At 41.7% G+C, this 18738-nt stretch overlaps 1 protein-coding gene across 5 annotated transcripts in view; it reads left to right on the top strand.

Moving 5' to 3' along the window:
• PDE8A (phosphodiesterase 8A) overlaps positions 1 to 18738 on the top strand; it is a 157557-nt gene that overhangs the window by 59119 nt on the left and 79700 nt on the right. The window contains exon 1 of one of the 5 annotated variants that reach the window (XM_074600920.1): positions 5534 to 5549. The exons of the other annotated variants lie outside the window; for them this stretch is intronic. The gene's annotated coding sequence lies outside the window, so the exon portion shown is untranslated. Of the gene's footprint in view, positions 1 to 5533; positions 5550 to 18738 lie in introns of those variants that run through there. 5 annotated transcript variants of the gene reach the window in all.

The following is an 18738-nucleotide window of genomic DNA, read 5'->3' as shown; positions in this document are numbered from 1 at the left end:
CACAGACTTTCATTTGTAGTGATTGTCTTATCTTTTCCAAGTGTTTCTAACCTTTCTAACCTGTTTTTCCTTTATGGAATTGTGGATGCTTTTTGCCAAAACGTATCGCTTACTGGTATAAATGATGACTGGATGTATAAAGCTGACAATTTATTAAGATAAGTCATTAAAATATTATAGCCAGATGCCAGATGTTGGACAATTAAACTTGTCTTAATTTGTTTGTTGAAGCTGTGAGCTATTCCTCGGCCTGGTAGCTATCATTTTTATGCATTCACTATTTTGAAAACCTCCTGCCTTTCAGTCCTACTTACTTTTATTCCATCCCTTTCCCCCAACCCAAAGTCTCCCCAGCCAAAAACCCCAAAAGAGACCCTAGGGTTTGGCTGGATTGCTCTTTGCCAGGAACACAGGGAATTAGAATATGATTCAGTTCTTTAAATAAAATCAGAAGTTTTTCCAGGATGAAGCTCAGAGAGAGAAGCGCTTTATTAACACTATCAGACTTCATTTGGCTTAAACAATTTCTGCCTGTTCTTACTGACCTCATGAGAAGCCGCCCTGGGCTGTGGCTGTGACGAGGCTGATCTCGCCTCCCTCCTAGCCCACGTTTTGCCTTTCACTTGGGCGCACAGTGCTGTCTGTAGGCACCCGAGTGGGAGCCGGGGCCGAGCTGCAGAGGGAAATCCAAGCTCCTAGAGCGAGCCTCGGCCTTTGTGGGAATGGGTGATGCTGTACGAGTGAGGCCATGTTAAATTTATATAATGCAATAATTGTGGAGCAAATATAATTTGTTCCTTATCGTTCCTTGTTTTGAATGCCTCTCTTCAGAGCATTTGAGCATTTTATGGAAGACCTTTTTGGTTGGCTGGAATAGGCTGGACAACATGTCTTTCTATAAATGGAATAATAATTGCACTGTGCGCTGGCCGGCGGAGACCAACATCTGGATCCTGGTTATCGGTTATCTTTTAATCATAAATATGTAAAACGTCTTTCTTCTTAGCTGCTCTTTGCCAGAGCCCAAGGCATAGCCAGGAGGATAGAGTTATTGGCTGTGTATTCTTTGCCTGGAAGGTCAGGAGAGAGACAGCGGAACAGAGAGTGATAGCAGATTAGGATGGCATTTTAACTGCGCAAATATGCTCTGAAGAAACTAAAAATTTGCCTCCTACCTAACAGTAGTGTTTTTACCCTTCGAGATTTTGGAATAAGTAGAGAATAAAAGAAATCTGTGAGCATATTTTAAATGTTAAGAAGAAACACACTTCGTGTTAGAAAAAGGTGGAGCACAGATGGAGAAAATAAGCCAGATCCTCCCATTAGGCACAGAGTGGGGAAAACACAGGTTCTGCTTCGTCCCCTGGGGATTTGCTTCTGTGCCTCTCTGAAGGGCTGTCTCTGCTGAGATGAAAAAGGGTGTTGGTGAGGACTCGTGCATCTCTTTTAAAAGAGAGAGTATGACTGTGTCTTTGAAGGGTGTCGTAGCAGCTGGAGTGCAACAGATGCTTCATACTGATTTGAGCAGAAATTGAATCTTTGTCTAAAGAGTAAGAGTGATAAAACTAGTAGTTCTGTAAGCTAGCCCTGAGGCGCAGAGGATTTGAAGCCTTGTAAAAATCAATCTCTAATTAACGTAAGAATTTGGGTTGGAATATGATCTGAATGCATTCCCATGTTGGAATTTGCAGTTCTGTATTTCGGGGCTTCGTTTCTCAGTAGCAGAGACTTTTTTACCCGCTGTGTATCTATGTAACTAAATAGTTCTTAAGCCATTGTTAGTAATGTACCAACTCTTTAAAGAAGAATATGGTGATTTAGTACAGCCTAATTTTATGGAAAAGGATGGGATATTTTCACGCAGAGAGTTTAGTTGCTAGCACTTAAAAAAAAAAAAAAGTTTCAAAGGCCTGTCTTTCTAAAATGTGACCTTTACCTTCCTAATCTCGAGGGAGAAGGAGGTTGGAAAAGCAGAGCTGACTTCTGCAGTTACGATAAACAGACATTTATCAAGTGCAGTCTGCCTACATGCTGGGTTGTGGAAGCCCATGGCATCACATTTCAGGTGAATAGAGCCCTTAGTTAGGGCTCTATCCCACAGAAAATATTTGAGGTTTTTCAGTCTATACAACCCTAAAAGACGCAGATTTCAGCTTTGCAGGAGGCTGACCAGTGCAAGGGGAAACTGGCCCGCTGTGGAAATGGGAAGCCAGCACTTCAAGCGGAGTCAGCTCATGTCTGGGGAGTGACACTCTCAACCTCGTTCGGTCGGCAGATCAGCCAGCAAAACACTGTCATCTCTTCCTTTGGAAGATGCTTGGATCTCCTAAGGCTCTTGTGCCAGGTTGACCAGGTAAAAAATGTGGGTATAAATGGAGAGAAGAGCTTGACAATGTGGGCAGGGACAGTGAAGAGGGAACTTTGTGGTTATAAAAAGGAAAGAAACCCAAAGGCAAAGTATTCTGAAAGATGGGAAGGAATCTGTGGGAAAGGAAAATGAAAATGGAAAAGTGAGGCTGGAGAAAATGGAGACCAGAAAATGAACAGAAATGGTAAGGAAAATGGATAGAGAGGAGGAAAAAAACTGAAGTGTATCATATGTGCAATATACCCCACGTGAAAAATAATGAACCAGGGATTTGGCAGTTGCTGAAAGAAAAAATCTGAACGTTTCTGTCTAAGCTTTGGTTGAGGGGAGACCTCAAGCTCTGTCTCCTTTGAATACTACAGAACGCACACACTTTTTTTGAATATTTGCCATGGGTAACCTTTTTTCCCCTCTTTGTGGACTGGCAGCTATGGAGATTCATTTCAAAACAGATCAAAACTTTAGGAAATGTGGCTGCTTTTTTTTTTTTTTTTTTTAGTTCTAAATCTGCTTCTATGGAAAAACAGTGGAATAAACTCTTCAATGTATTCAACGTAGAGATGAAAAGGGTTCTGTTTGAGGGATGAAAGGAATTTTTAAGCTGGAGATGAGTTATCTGGTGAGAAAAGTTTTTTTCAAAAAAATTCAAATAAATGCGCTCAGCTTGTGGTGGGTAGGTCTAACAGGTGGGTGGATTGAAGTGAATTTAGTGTGCTCATGGGTCTGTGTTACTAGAAATGCAGTAGCATTCAAAAATGCGATCGCTGAATGATTTAATGTGAACAGAGTCTTAAGAAGAGTTATAGCCATCTGATATATCATTCTTTAAGAATGTCACCAAGAATTAGAGGCTTGAGTAAAGCCTACTGTCTCCTGCTCTTTGTCATCCTGATTTATTTGCATTTCAAAAAAGAGAGTAGCCCAACGACAGCCAGAGAATAGGATTTTGCAAGGACTAGTCTATGAAAGTTCTTTTTGAGGTAGTGGTACTTCTGTGCATACAGGTTTGTGTTGATTGGTGACTTGGCAAGGCTTTAATTTTCTATTGATTTTATTTTTCCAAATTGCAATCCAGAAGTCCCTTATTTTAGTTGTTACCTGGGTAGCGATGTTAGAGTGAGGTAAAAGGTGAGTTTATGGCCAAGGAAGATTGTACAGCAGTGTCTCTGGCTGAATGATTTTACTAACTAATGATCAGATTGTGAACTCCTCGGGCTAAAGACTCTCTCTTATGTGTTTGTACAGCATCTAGCAGAATGAGCTCTGGCATATGATTGGAGTCCTTGGGCTCTATCGCAGTACAAGTAATGAATAATAAGTAAGCAAGCAGCAGTTGTATTGGTTGGCTGCCCCAGGAGATCTTAACTCCTCTTTTATGGACAAATATTCTGGAATTTCTTTGGCATCAGACTCAAAATGAAGTAGTTCTGTTTGCCTGAAGGAGTTCTGCTTCAGTTCTTTACAGTGTATAAGGCTGAGATCCTCCGGAGGCTACACACAAGCGAGTGTTTGTAAGAGCTGGCTTTGGAAGTTAACAATGCTGTGATTGCCACTAAACTGATTAGAAATCTAAGCGTAGATTTATAAATTAGCAGAAAATGTTTTCTGTACCTTATTATGTTTGCTTTTGATTGTTCTCTGGGTTTTTTAGGATTGTCTGCACATTATTACTTTTAATTTCATGCAATTATAAAAATACATGCTAAAATAAGTCCCAAATCTATTTGTCTTTGTTTTTTTTAGCACAACTTGTAAGATGAAATATAAGACTTTATTTGGTTCAGCTTTAAAAATAAAACAGAAAAAGGTTGTACAACAGGTAGGAATTTGATTTCTACCGATTAAGTGACAGCCACGTGGCTGAGCCGAACTCACCTGCAGGTCGAGTTATACCTTATTTGATGAGAATCTCTCTGACTGTTGTTTTCCCTGTTTTTCCGTCGCATGCCATTAAACAAATGGAAGGAGATTTAGGAGTTTAGTGCTAATGCAGCTTTGAGAGGCTACTGAACGTGTCTTGACCTACATGGGAACGGCCGTTGTGTGTCACACCTGCAGGGCACTGCACACACCTTCCCCAGGGGCCAGGTGATGGGAACCGCTCTATGGGCAATTGCTCCTTCCCAGAGAGCCAGGTTGGTGTTGATGGTGCCACTGGGAAATGGAATATTGGAAACAAATACTGGCACAAAATGATGCAACATGTTCTTGTTTAGATAATGAAAATTGTGCATTTTATCCTCTTCTTTGGTTCTTTCCCTTTTGTTCTATGGTGGTACCTTCACTTAGCCCATGGCTGCTTTCTAGTGCATCTTCTTTGTTTGGGATCTTGTCAGTTTGGAAGTCTAAACTACAGTATCCAGGCTTTGGGGTTTTTTATACACTGATTTACTGACCTGCTCAAAGAACTTGAATAGAGTAGGGACACAGGTCCTTTGCAAAACATTTTCTTATTTTTATGTCATCTTTTTTCAGGCCTGATGCTATTTTGGTTTTACTGTTTCAACTTCTTTGCTGGGCATAACTGCAGGGCTCTTTGGTCTGAATTTCCTGGATTGCCCATAGATTTAAAAAAAATATGTATGTTTACCATAATTATTATACTCTAGTCCCCTGAAATTGTGGCTGTTTTTTACTGAGAAACCTCTTATTTTTGTTAGCAGTTCTGTCATCTTTTAGCAGTTTGGTCACTATATAGGATTTTAGACAAAACTGTCCTTTCAGGCACTTACTTATTTGTATGCAAGTAGTTTGTTTTTTCTTGCACCCTTTCTAATACATCCATTGCTGGGAATATTGTCTTCCCTAGGAGGAAAGAGGAAGTCAGGATACATTTCTTCCCAGTATTTGTGGCAGTGAAGAAAACGAAGCTTCTCAGAACCTCCCCCAGGTCTGCAGTGGCTGCTGTAACTTGCGTGGCACTGTACAGCCGCCAGGTTCCTTCTCCAGCTCTGTCTCTAAAGAAGTCTTGTTTGCTTTTCTACCCGTACACTCATTTTGTCTTTGAAAGCTCCTTTAGCAGTTCCCTTTTAAATATTGCTTGATCCACAGCCCATTCCGATGAATGAAGCCATTCAGTCAGCGGAGGAAGAATATTGTAAAGTATTGCTCCAGAGGAATTGAGGCTGGGGGAGGCTCTTCGAGCTGTGTGTTTGCTGCAGAAACTATATACAGAAGTTAGGTAAGTTTATTTTTCTTGAAGAGCAAAATCTACTCCTACTTCTTCCAAAATGGGACATCTGGATAAAACATAAGAAAAACAATCCCTCAGCAATATGAGGGGAGCTTTCAGTGGGGTTTCGTTATTTTTTTTTCATTAGCCACTAGTTTTATTTCAGTATTTGCAAACAGAAGAAGGTCAGCTGGATCATGGCCTGAAAATTAACACAGATTGAGAAATCAAAAAAAAAAAAAAGTAAGTAAGTTGTTAGGACTTTTGCTTTGATAATTTGTGGAATTATATGTTGTTGAAGCATGACAGCGGCGTTGCCTGAGCCTTTGCAGGATGATTCGGCTTGCATGGCGAGGAGCCGTCCCAGTTTAGTGGTGCTCCAGTCTTTTGGTGCGGGAGTCTTTGGGTCTGATTTCTAAGCTGCATTTTAGGATGAGGGAGGCAAAGCATGCTTAGTTAGCCTTCCAACAGTATAGAGTTCAAGAGGCATTCACAAGGCAAAAGAATTTATATATGGTGACTTCATTCAGAAGAGAATCCTGAGGTCAAATCTATTTTGAATTTGAGAAATCTCTTCTTATCAAGTGCCTTATTCCACACATGGCTGGGTGCTCTCTGGTGGGTGCTGTGTAACCGCACCTCCGTCTGCTCTCAGAGAGGTGCCCCGTGTCCTGCTGCAGTAACTTGCTTTCCTCATTCCTTCTGTAGGTGGTAATTTTTGAGCTGTTTTCTCCTGCTTGCTGTCCTTCTAGGCTGTAGCACCATGACATCTACATTGATCAAAGCTAAAGAGAAATGGCACTTCCTGGATGTCCCTTTGCTCTTTCTTCTACTCCTCTTCCCCCTACGTCTTGGGTTTTGGATGAGCAGTGAAAACATAAAGGTGCCATCCAGCGTTTGAATGTTTTTGGCAGCTGGGAAGGGGCAAACAAGACACAAGTCTTGCACCACCTTCCTGAGAGCCTCAAGGGTAGTTAATTTATATAAACGAGAAAGCATCTGCTTTTGTGCCGCAGTGGTGGGAGGCAGAATATACCCTGCAGAGCTGCATTCGCTCTTTTTTTTTTAATTCAGTTATAAATAACAATTTCAACGCTGTCCCAAACACTTACACTACTCTGGGATTAAAAAAGATTAGAGTGGAGGTGGAGGTAGAACAAAAAAGGTGAAAATATGCATTATTAGGCAGGGTCCCCTTTCAGCTGCTGGCGTAGCTTTTGTCCCCTGAAGGGCCAGGTGCAAAGGCAGGGGGTGCTTTTGTCATGCTGTGTGGCTTCCAGTGACTTCTGCCATTTGCCTTATAAAACCATTCTGGTGTTCGCTGAAGGGCAAAACTTAGAAGAAATATATTTTGATCATGAGTATTGATCTAAAATATTCATGAGTGGTTTCTTTTAATAAAAAAAAGAAAAAAAAAGAGGAGTTTGAGTGCAAGACTTCACATTTCAGCTGCAGACCGCTTGCTTGCCTTGTGCACTGTGAGAAGGTTTGAGATGGTGGTGAGAGCTGTACTTTTGTTTTAAATCAGTAAGTGTTCTCAGGGCTTTTGTCTTTGTGCATGATAGATGCCCTGCTTGTCAAAAATGCCTATACTGTTTGCTGAGTCAGAGCCATGCAAAGTGAAATGTTTGATCTGGGGCCTATAAGAAAACAAAGAGCCAATAAAAATATGTTATAGCGTCTTTTATCCTCCCCTTCAACAGAAGAGGCCACCCAGCCACAGAGGTACCGTATTATTAAGTTTTCACTAGCATGGCATAATAGTAAATTAGGGATTATTGGTGTGCTGAGGCCACTTCAGCAGCTCCTATGCTCATTCAAAACGTGAGCAAATTGCAGCTGGTCGGGCGCTTCCTCCCTTAGCTGAATCTGGATTGCAGAGAATTTTCTGTAAACAGGCCTCACAAGATAGCACAGGGATTGCAATTAAAGTAATAACTTTGTCCTGTTAATTCTGTCTCTGCTCTGACCAAGGAAGGGAGGTAAATATCTTCTCCATGATTTTATGCCAACCAGGAACAATTTCACTTTTGCTGGCTCAAACTACTTCATGTGTTTTTGTGCTTTGAAAACCTGAAAGCTTTGACATGGTGCATGCTATGAACTGATGCCAAGCTGTGACTAAACAATCTCATTAAAAACGCAAGGTAACTGAAGCAAATACTTCCTTTGAAGAAGCACTATCAGCTAAGTACTCATTTCCTCTTTTCAGTCTGACATTAAAGGGGCAAAGACAGGTGGGCTGATAAGAGCAAGATAAGGCTTGTTGAGTTAGTTTACCAGCTAATTTGGCAAAAAAAGCAGTCTTGTTTCATGCAGTTTTAAGAGCTTGTATCACTTGTATTTGTTGTATGAGGGATCAACTGTCTAAATATCTAGTGTAATTGTGAAATGCTTTTGTATGCACATGTAACTTGATATATTTACATATTTTCCACAAGATGTAATATCGTTAAGATAAGATCTCACCTACATAGTACCCATAATCTCTGATGCTAATTCTGAGCCTCTAAATAGGCTTCGCCTTTAATCACAGCAAACCCCAAACAAATGCAGTAATGTTTGCCATTCTGTTGCTAGAACTGCACTAGAACCTGGTCAGTGAGAGCCCAATATTCAACTCTTCTACAGACTGTACCAGCCAAGATCCAAAAAACCATGCGTTTGTGAGGCTGCTGTGCATTTCCAAAACAATTAAATCATGCATTTTCTTAAAATCAGTGCACAGAATGAAGTAATCTTTCTTAGTGTGAGGTTCCGGCTTGTACCCTGGTAGGTGGATTGCCCCGAGAGAAGGGCATTCTTTGAATACAGAAGTACAACAGCCTGTGTTCTCGGGTGTCTTTGCCTGTTTTCTGCAATGATCTGGTCTTTGAACTGGTTTGTGATAGCTGCTGCCAGCCACCTCACAAGCATGTAGGCAGGAGACACCTTCTCTGCAGGGTGATGGATAACTTGCCCTTACGTTCCAGAGCAATGCAATAGCTCTAGGACACCAGTGCAGCTCATGGGACTAACAAGCTGGTTTATGATAAGGTGAGCAAAATCATTTGCCATGCAGGTACAGGATGCAGTTGGCATGACCAAATTTAGTGATTAACTGTAATCCTGTCCCTCATCGTTTCTTAATTTCTCTGTCAAATTGTTTCAAGAGACAGAAAGCGAGATTTTTCTTTGCTCTCTTAACCAAGGCATTGAGCACAACCATGTAGAAGTCAGGAAAATAAACTTGGAGAGTCCGATACCACAACTATTGTGGGTATACTTTATGTATCAGAGCATCTCACGGCCATTTTGCTCACAGGTGTTACAAGAATATAATTGCAGGTAGTGATAAAAATATACAGTAGTGTAAAGGCTAAAGCCTAGGCTTGGAGGGGTTCCCATTGGTTTCAACGGGCTTTGGATAAGGTCCTAAAAAAACACAAAAGACACTTTACAGAACAGACTAAAATCATCCTTAATTTATTTTGGCACACCGCTAGCCTTCCAGCCTCTACCCTTGCCCTTTCCATCCCCTAAAAACGTAGAGGTATTTTGATTCCAAAATACGAAGGTGCTGTGAGGGTCAGTATCCCAGACTGGGCAGTCATACCAGGATATCGGGCAGGTTTGCTCTGTTGACACGAAATATTTTACATTGCTTTACAAAACCCAGGAACAGCCCATTCTTGCTCTAGAAAGTTCATCGAGTGAATGTATAGATTTCTCACTACTCTCAGGAGACTTTCAGCGCCCGATTGTGAGACATAACATTAAAGTCTGGAGGGAAGGAACATCCTGTAAATTGTTTCAGAATTGTCTTCTACCTCCTATTTTAGCGGGCTCCCAAGCTTTTCTCTGGGTCAAGATGCATTCAACTTTAGAAGATGGGAACATGAGGGACTGCAAGACATCCGTGACTTTTTCCATGAGAAAATAATAATAAACTTTCAGTAATTTAAGGATAAGTTCAAGCTTCCCTCTGGAGACTTGTACATGTATTTGCAAATGAGATAGTTCTGATGTCTGCTAAGGAAAAAAAAAAAAAAGAAATATCTCACAACAGGAAAGAATTTGTTTGGAGGAATCTCTCCTCCACAGCTGAGACTTTTAATCATTGTCTGCACTAGAGAAACTTTATGCGATGTTCCCAGCCCCGCAAACACCAGCTCTTCTCTGCAGGATTTAGCAAGGGAGGGGAGCAGTATGGCTCAGGCATTTCCTCGTGCTGTTTGCAGGACTGCCACCCTTCGCACACCGGGCTGTAAGAGCCCAGTTCTGTCCCCATTAAAGCCTAATGAGAGCGCTGCCATTTTCTTCAGTAAGGTCAGGATTCCTTCTGAAGCAGTGGACAGGAAACACGAGGAGAGTACCAGATTTCATGGCTTTTAATCACAAGGGGTGTATTAGTGCCTGCCAGGGTGGATGGAAGAAGGAGCTTGGGAAGGTGCAAGAGGAGCCTTCACTGGCTTTTTTTGGTAGTTGTTTAGATAACCGCTAAGGTGATGACTGTATCCTTCTAACAGCATCGTTTTTAAAAGCACTCCTGGACTATAAAATGCTTTAAGCTCTGCTCCCTTCCCAGCCCTCATTTTCTTCCCATGTCCTGGGTTGCCGCAGGAGAGAACGGAGTATTGGCCAGGTGCTGCTGCCTGCCTCCCTGCTCCCTGCGGTGACGGATCTGTTCTGCCTCTCACCCTTCCTGTTCACCCCCATGCAAAGCTCTGGGAAGGTGCCTCTCCTGTGCAGACAGTCCTTCCAGGTCACAGTGGGTCCATGGTGGGGATGATTCTGGCAGCCTGCACAAGTGTCCCCACAGACTGATGGCAGTAAGCCCTCTGGCTCAGGGCAGCAGAGGTGGTGAGGCTTCTCGTGTGCAGGCTCAGAAACTAGCACTGCATCTGGTTCCCATTTGTGACCGAAGATAGTGTTAGCTGAACAACCCAGAAGAAGATAGCTTGGATCTGAGAGAGACAGAAATACTTCAATTCGTGCAAAAGGTGACAGCGCTTCCCAGGAAAGCTCCGTCCTGTCCCTGGTGGACAGGCAAGGGAGTATTTAAGGCCCTGACATTAAGTTATCCTCTTCATTTTTTTCCCATCACTTTCTGAATGTTCTTTCTGGGCATAAGTGGCCCTTTAATGGAATTGTTTTTTCCTGTATCTCATCACGAGAGCTGCACATTTATCCTCATGTTTGGAAAATTTTCTAAATATTCACATAAGCTTCAGCATAATTTATTTTCTTTTGTAGCTTAATAAAATCTTGGGTTTCATTCCGTCTAGCTATCTTTGGGGATTTACAGAAGGCCAGTGGGGCTGAAACACAGGACTGAACTAAGAGACAAAGGAAAACAAACAACTGTACAAATACCTAGACTTTGCTCGGAATGCAATGATGCAGCCCCAGCGCTGCTTTTTAAAAAAGACGGTAAATTATTAATACTTCTAGGAGGAAATGAATACAGTAGTGATTCTGCAATGTCTGAAATGTAATGTGTTTATGAAGGCTTCTTCCCCGGTCCTGCTGAGCCAAAGCTATACCAGATCTTTGCTCCTGAGTGACACATTGCCCCCTGGAACTCACCAGCACACCGACACACGGGTCCGCAGTTTCCCTGTTTTGCTGGAATGTCACCAGTGCCGGAGACTGATGTTGCAGGAGAAAAAAATTTTGTGGGCAACCATTCTTCCTTGCCAGTGGAGGGTCTGTGCCTCATACAGCAGAATCTCTTCCCTGCTGAAGACGTGCAGCCAGACAGACATTTTTGTCCCTGTCCCACCCTGGAGGTGGCTGAGCACGGCTGGAGCGTGTGCGGCTGGTGGCACCGGGGCCTCAAAAGATGCTGGCTGTGATGGGCTTTGGGCTGCTAGAAAAGCCTCCCCTTTTCTTTGAGATCGCCAGCTCCTCTTCATGCGGAGCATAGATGTTTATTTGGTGTAGTGAAAAAATGATGCAGAAGTAAGAGATTTTAAAAGTTATTGTCCTGCTACCATATTTTGGCTCCCGTGTCTCACGCCAAAAGAGCTCAAATCTTCAGGTTGATTTTCAACATTTACAGGAATAACAGATGCCTAAAAATATTCTAAAAAGGTGTCTTTCCATGTCAGTAGTCCTGTAGAATTCACAGTCCCGTAGAAATATAACGGCAATGATGATGTCAGACTACCATGGGTTTATTTTTTATTTTTTCAAGTGCATGATGGTTGTGTCTTTACCACAACTTCCGTACTTTTTTGAAAGGTAATTTGCAGAATAAGGCAGGAAAAGGGAATTTGTGATTTTGTTGTTTCTGGCCTGGCGGAATGATGATGCAAGGAAAATTGACACATTTAAGTTCCTTAAGATTCATGAAGACTCAGACTGATTTTCTAACCAATGAGAGTGAATTGGAAAGCTGTATAATAAGAGGGGAAATATTCGACATTTTTAATTTTTAAGACTCTCTTGTTTATAAAACGTGGGACCCCATGACTAGAAATATTCTAATATTCTATTTGCAGGTATCTGGGTATAGCGTTACACTGGAAACTTTGTTACTAAATCAGATATTTTGCTAAATACAAGCTAAACAGTAGTAAGAGGTTGTGTGCTATGGGATGTTTGCTACTAAGGTAAATCCATAGTTGGGTACAGGTCGCCTGGGGCACAGAGGGAGTGCGTTTGGGTACACCCCACTTCCTTCAGGCTACAGGAGATTTTCCACTTTATTCGCCCCTAGAATTATTTCAGGTGCTTGGGACAAATGTATTTTCTTTAAAATATTCTTTATATCAGGCAAAGATCAAACCCAGGTTTGTTTAGTTTTAGAAATTATCAATCACCTTTTTAGTAAACAAGAGTGATACTTTATTCCTCAAAATGGAGACATGCCTGGATTTCTCTTAAAGCAGACGAAATCGAACAACACGGAGAAGTAGATACAGTAAAAATATTGGAGTAGTTAATCATGTTTTGCATTTTAAAACAGTCTTTACTGAGACATTTACTATAAACATGGCAAATGAGACGTGTTCATTTTAAAGGCCCTTCTGTTGTGTTTATTAAATAGCTGTTATAGTATTTACAATGCTGTATTAAGTTGGAAAAAATCTGAAGCTGTTTTGTGTATTTTCCCTCAAGGTTAAAGCTTTGAATCATGGGATAATGTGTGATATCTCTAGGGCTTCTTGAAACAGTTCAAGAACACACACAAAGGACTGTGGTTTGTGCTATATTTGCGCAGAATTTAACATCATGTTCCTTTGGCTTAAGAGCAAAGACGAAGATATCAAGGAAAATATCCTTTCCTTTAGCATCAGAGTATACATTTTAACAGAAAAATCTTGAACTTTTTTGCAAGGTGCAAAAGTTAGTCACACACTTCTTTTCTCTGTTGTGATTTTTCTTTTAAAACTGCCCTATCGGCCTAATAGGAGGAGTGAAAGGAAATGCACTTCAAAGAACGAATGTTCCCCTTTTCAGTTAGAATTTACATTTTAAACAAGTTATTTATGGTTTGTTTGTGCTAAGGCAAGTTACAGTATTTAAACTCAAAATCTCTCTCACATTTAAAAAGTAATTGTCAAACAAATATTTTGGTCATTTGAAAGAAAAGCTGTGGAAAGTTAAAACCCTTGGTATGTATTTATAAAATATAGCTGTCTTGCTTTTTCAACTGAAATGTCCCAAGAAAAGCTAGTGAGCTCTCGGTTGAGAGCTGTATTCTCTCTGGTTAATGATGATTTCTTGTGAACTGCTGGGCAGAGGTTATACAAGCCAGCTCGTGTTTTCACTTAGAAGCGAATTGAACTTGTGCTCCATAGTTTTACAGCCCTGTTTGACCGTCTCCATGAGGCTGGCTGCATCCGCAGAAGTGACCATGATTTACACCGCGGCTCTGCAGCCGCCTCCAGTTGTTTCAGGTCAGACAGGACACAACACACGGGCGTGTTTCTGCTCATCGTTTTTTGGGGGCAGCTGTAATCCCTCATAAAAACCCAAAGTTATGTTTGTAAGAAAATACCTTCTCGAGTTTTAGGACCACATAATTAGCTAAGGGAAATCATTGCAGTTCTTGTGTCCCCTAGTATTTTCCTCTGTTTATGCTTACTTTAACGTGCCAAGATTAATGCATTTATTATTTTGTAACTTACTGCTTTCTGAGTTATTGTCTCTGAGTGGTTTCTGTATGTATAAATATGCCAGTCCTAGAGCTCTTGGGTATTCCTGTATCCAAATACCTCCCAGTCTTTAACGTATTTCTCCTCTGCGCCACCCACGGAGCTATTGCTCAGGCGTGCGGAGAATAAACAACTCGTCTGGGGTCACAAAAACTCTGTGGTAGACCGAAAACTTGAACCCTGGCTTCCGCAGCTCCCCGACTGCTCTTTTTCTTACTTTTTTAAGCTCGCTATTCTTATTGCAGAACTCAAACGTGCTTCACTTGGTGCTTGCTTAGTGGTTGTGTGTGTTACACGCAGACCCGAGGGTCTGTTCCGTAGCCGGGCTGTCTGTGGGCACGTTGGTGGGACAGTAAGCGGTTGGGAAGCTGAAGGTGCAGTGGCGCTCGGGACCGGGCAGCCACCAGCCCACCCTGCTGCCTTCCGAGCCCCTGATGCCAGAGGGTGTCCACACTATGGCCTGCATGGGAGACAGGGTGGGTTTCAGCGCTGGGGGACAGATTTGTGTCTATATTTTGCTGTCATTCTGGAGTTTGTCAGGAAGCCAGGGGCTTCTGTTGAGGGTTGGTGGATCCTCTTTCATCTTTCTGGCCTCAACATACAGCGTTTGGCCTCTGGACTTGGGTAATGCTGTTTCTAACTGTTCCCTCCTGTGCAGAAACAGCATGGTATTTTATAGTTAGACAAAAAAGGTGGATTCGGACATTTGTGTTCCTAACTTGTACAACTTGATATCTATTTGAGTAAAATATGAAGTGCTGGTTTTGCTCATTGTTATCTTTTTAGAAAGTTATCTGTAAGCATATTTTTAGAGTCTATACTGTTTATGTGTGACACCTGGGTACTACTTACTGATTTACTTACTTACTTTATAGCCTTACTCAAATGTTGCCTGAGTTGTTTTCTGGATATTTTCAAAGGGTTTACGAAAGCTTAATATTTCTGTGGTCTCTGTACATGAATGGTTGCATGGAACTGATTATGATTCATTCTTCTAGAGGGGTTTTTGAAGTTAGCACTTTACATCCTATTCATGCGTTGCAGCTAGTTCTTCAGCATGCTGCGTCACTTATCATCTTGCACATTTTACAGCCTTGCTGTGCATAATCTTTGCTGGATCTGTTTGGCAGGGGACTGGTCATACAGTGTTAGTCTCGGCTTTGTTTTCCCATTGGATCTGTTCCTTCAGCAGTTTACATTAGTTTTAGAAGGTGACAACTGTGCTTTGGGTGATTTGCCTAAATCAACACTTCTTCTGGAATGAAATAAAGTGCAGAAAAAAGCCCATATACATCTTCGGAGGCAAAGCCTGGGCCTTGGTGAACTGTCATCGCTCCATCGACTGCAGTAGAACACGTGCAGGGTCAGACCAGCTGCAGCTGTCCCTAGGGAAGCGCAGAGCTTGGCTTTTATTAACCTCTGCAGCTTCAGTTTTCGTCTGTGCCTTCAGAAATAAGGCACACTTACAAGTGAAATCATGGTTAGCAACTAGACAGTTGCCAGAGAAAGACAATAGAGTGAGCTTCCAGACTAATTATCTCTGTGACGGTGGTGAATCTTGCTCAGGCCATTTTCCGTCGCTTTGGCTTTCTAGAAAAGGAGCATCAAACATTTGCCAAATGAAACAACACCTTGGTGATAGAAATTGAAAATAAGGAACTACTTTTACACTGAAGTATTGAAGTATATTCTTTCTTTTCACAGTAATGTGGTCAACTTCAAGGGTGGCAACACTCCTTTGTTCAGGAGGTAGAGCTGTCTCATGGGCCCATCTAGAGCCGTGCCATTTCCACCCGAGCAAAAAACCACAGCACAGTCATGCCAACTAATAAGTATGACAGATGCGCAACTTTGATTTGCTTACAATTAAATAAAATCTTCCGCACACACAATTTGTTCTTGTAACTGTGTAACTACCTCAGTGATTGCCTTTACAGAGTAGTGTCTATGTTTTCTTTTGAGCTGCCTGTATGTTCTAATGTAAAGCTTGAACTCCCCTTTGGATTCAATATATTTATCCTCAAGCAACTCCTACAGCATGTGGGTTATTCCTTCCAACCTTTTTTTCCCCTGTGCCGAAGTGTTGAATTTACGCTCAGGAAGCAAACAGTGAGGTAGGATTCTTGTGTTGAAGAGGTTAGAAGTTAATGTAGACAGAGGCAAAATCAAGGTATGAAGAAATACTTCAGGGGAGAATTAGGGTATTGGTGGTTAATGAGTAAAGAGCAAAGAGGGGGGGAAAAAAAAAAAGGTCTTGCATAAACAAGCCTGCCGATGAGGCTCGGAGGCAAAGGTGGCTGAAGAGAAGTGAGAAGCTGCTCTGGGTGTGAAGGAAAGACAGAAAACAGAAAATAATAGTGGGGACAGTAGTATGGGAGGAGCTGGAGGGGAGCAAAGATGTAGATGGTGTGAAAAACATAGAATACTGTAAGTTGAGTTGGCAGTAATAACAGGAAGCCACTGGAGAAATTCATAGGGGATCTCAGCAGCTCACTTCAGGGCGGAGTGGGAAAGAAGAGTTGGAGGTAAGGAAGCTGGACAAAGAAAAGCTGGAACAGTCTAGATGGTGAACCAGTAATGCAGTGTTCTAGCAGTAAGGAAAGTGCAGAGCTTGGAGCTGCTGAAGAGAAGAGAGAGACAGAACATACATAGATACTGAATTTATTGTCTAGCTTTGCAAGTTGTATGTAAAACTGATAAATAGTAAACACCTATAAGTTTTGCTTTTATCTTCAAGGCAAACAGTTTTTAAGCAGGGTCCTCCTGCCTTAAAACAAGTTTTTGTTTGTTTGTTTTAATTAACACTGCCATTTTCAGATGAAATCCAGCAAATGTTCAGAGGGTGAAGTAATACATGTATGAAAGGAGAACTGTCTCTATCGTTTGTGTCTTCATGGTATGGGTTGTTGTATAGGTCAGAGGTATGTAGTATGTAAAGTACTAGATTTGAGATTCAAATGGTCAGGCTGGAAAGTTGACAGTGTTGTCGGTTGTTTCAGTAAAAGCAAGTACAGAAACCAACTCAGGTTTCTTATCCTGTTGGCCAGAGGAGCTGGGACGTTTCCTGAAGGTGAAACACTTGAGCTTGGAGGGAGGAAAGAGTGCCAACTGCTGCAGTCAGTGTCATGACGTGGAAGCATAAAGAGCATATTGGGGGGAAAAAAAAAGTGCATGTTGCAATAACAGCGAATTGCAACTCCTCAGAAAATGCTTAGACAGATGACTTTAGAATGAAGGTAGGATAGGGAGATGTCATGGTTCAAATGATAGTACATTCACTATGTACTCCCAGAAAAAGGAGAGGGGGCTATATTAAACAAATATATCAGATAACTAGATTTTGAAAGGTGTCTTGAGTTCAATAACCTTACATGGCCCAGACGAAGTTTCTTCTGAATTCTGCATTGCTGAGAAAGACAGTCTCCTTGGAGTCCACAAGAAGTCAATGTCAACAGGACCTATAGCAACATTTCCCTGGTTTGCTGAAATAGAAAGACACAACTTCCCAAGGTTATTTTTGGGAACCCAGCATATTCTGGGGATGGGATGTGCTCTTCTGAAGCTCAAAACCCTCACTGGCTTCAGTTGCTTAGTCAGCAGTTATGAAGCACAAAGAGCATCTACACCATTAGAGTACCATAAACAGTGAAAATGTTTGACCTGTGGTTTTTTTTCTCCAACTATTAGACCGTTTCCCAGAACTCAAGAGAGTTTTATTACTGAAGTTGGTTAAATACAATTTAAGCAAACCTATCGCTTCTCATTCTAGCACTGCTTTTTGGATTATGACTGGATGTAATCTAGTATAGGACAGGAAAAAAAATTTTTTTTTTTAAAGTTTACTCCTCCGTTTTTTATACATAATCTGATCTGTTTCCCCTATTGTTGTTGTTCCTCTGGTAGAAAGCTACATGAGAGTCTAAAGCTTTTTGGGAATGTGCATGGATAAACTAGGGTAATACCTAGATTTCTAGATTTTGAGATTGAGGCATGATGCTTAAACCCAAAGGTCTCTGTCTCCATCTGTTGGAATGAGAAGGGCATAACCCCAATGGCTGCTTGTTTGGACATATCACAATGAAACTGTAATTTCATTTTAACTGTGTCTTCCACTATTTTCAGCCTAGCCAACATTAGCAACAGCAGCGACTTGATGTTCTGCTGTGCCATGGGGGCAGAAAGTTTGTCTTCACTGGAAAATCACAATTATGGCAAGACTTCTTAAGGTGCTGAAACAAAGCTTCTGCTTCCTTAAAGACAGGCTGAAGTACTTAGAAATATGTGTGATATGAATTACTTAGGATCCAGGCCAAATCCCTTTGCGCTCAGAGGGATCACTGTCTGACCTCAGTAACAAACAGACCTGGGCCTTAGAAACAGGTGAAGTTTCTCTCCTACTTTAACCAAACTACACACCATACATCCCGGCCAGGGGCTTGAGTACAGAGAGAGGTGTGTAACCCGCCCCAGCTTAACCCCTCCCAGGAGCTCTGTTCAGAAGCTGGTTCTTCAGAATTTTCCTCCTTGGAGACGTTTCCCTCCTGACCTGTAGAGCTGCTTCACTGGAGAGTTCTCTACCTCCACCTCCTCTGGTGTGCCAGGAGTGATGCCAGGGATGCTACAGGAGTCACCAGGAATTGGGCAAGTCTCCATGTCCTCTGTGCCTGCCTGCGGAGGAGTCCCACCTCCAACCTTACGCTGTTTCTTCAGTGGGAGAGGGATGACTTTGCACGCTGCATTACTGTAGAAGGGAGTTTTCTTTGTCAGTCTGTTGGAACCTTATTCTGTGATTTGGATAAAATGTGTTTATAAATGTTAACAGAGTATATAATAATATTTTTCTGCTCATATGACAAAGAGAGGGTACTATTTATAAATGTTGGGACAAGTTCTTCCAGTGATGCTGATACAGTTACATCCATGTAAAATGTCAAGAAAGTGAGAGAAGTAAGCTCATTCGGTTTTCAGATATCCTTATATCATATCAAGATATTCAAAATGGTCCAGTGGTAAAAAGGATTGCAGTAAATGCCTGAAATCAAGCATTACTCTTT

This window comes from Larus michahellis, chromosome 9 (assembly GCF_964199755.1).
Source record: "Larus michahellis chromosome 9, bLarMic1.1, whole genome shotgun sequence".
NCBI lineage: Eukaryota > Metazoa > Chordata > Aves > Charadriiformes > Laridae > Larus > Larus michahellis.
The sequence above is the reverse complement of the archived record's forward strand: the minus strand, read 5'-3'. Positions and strand labels throughout refer to the sequence as shown.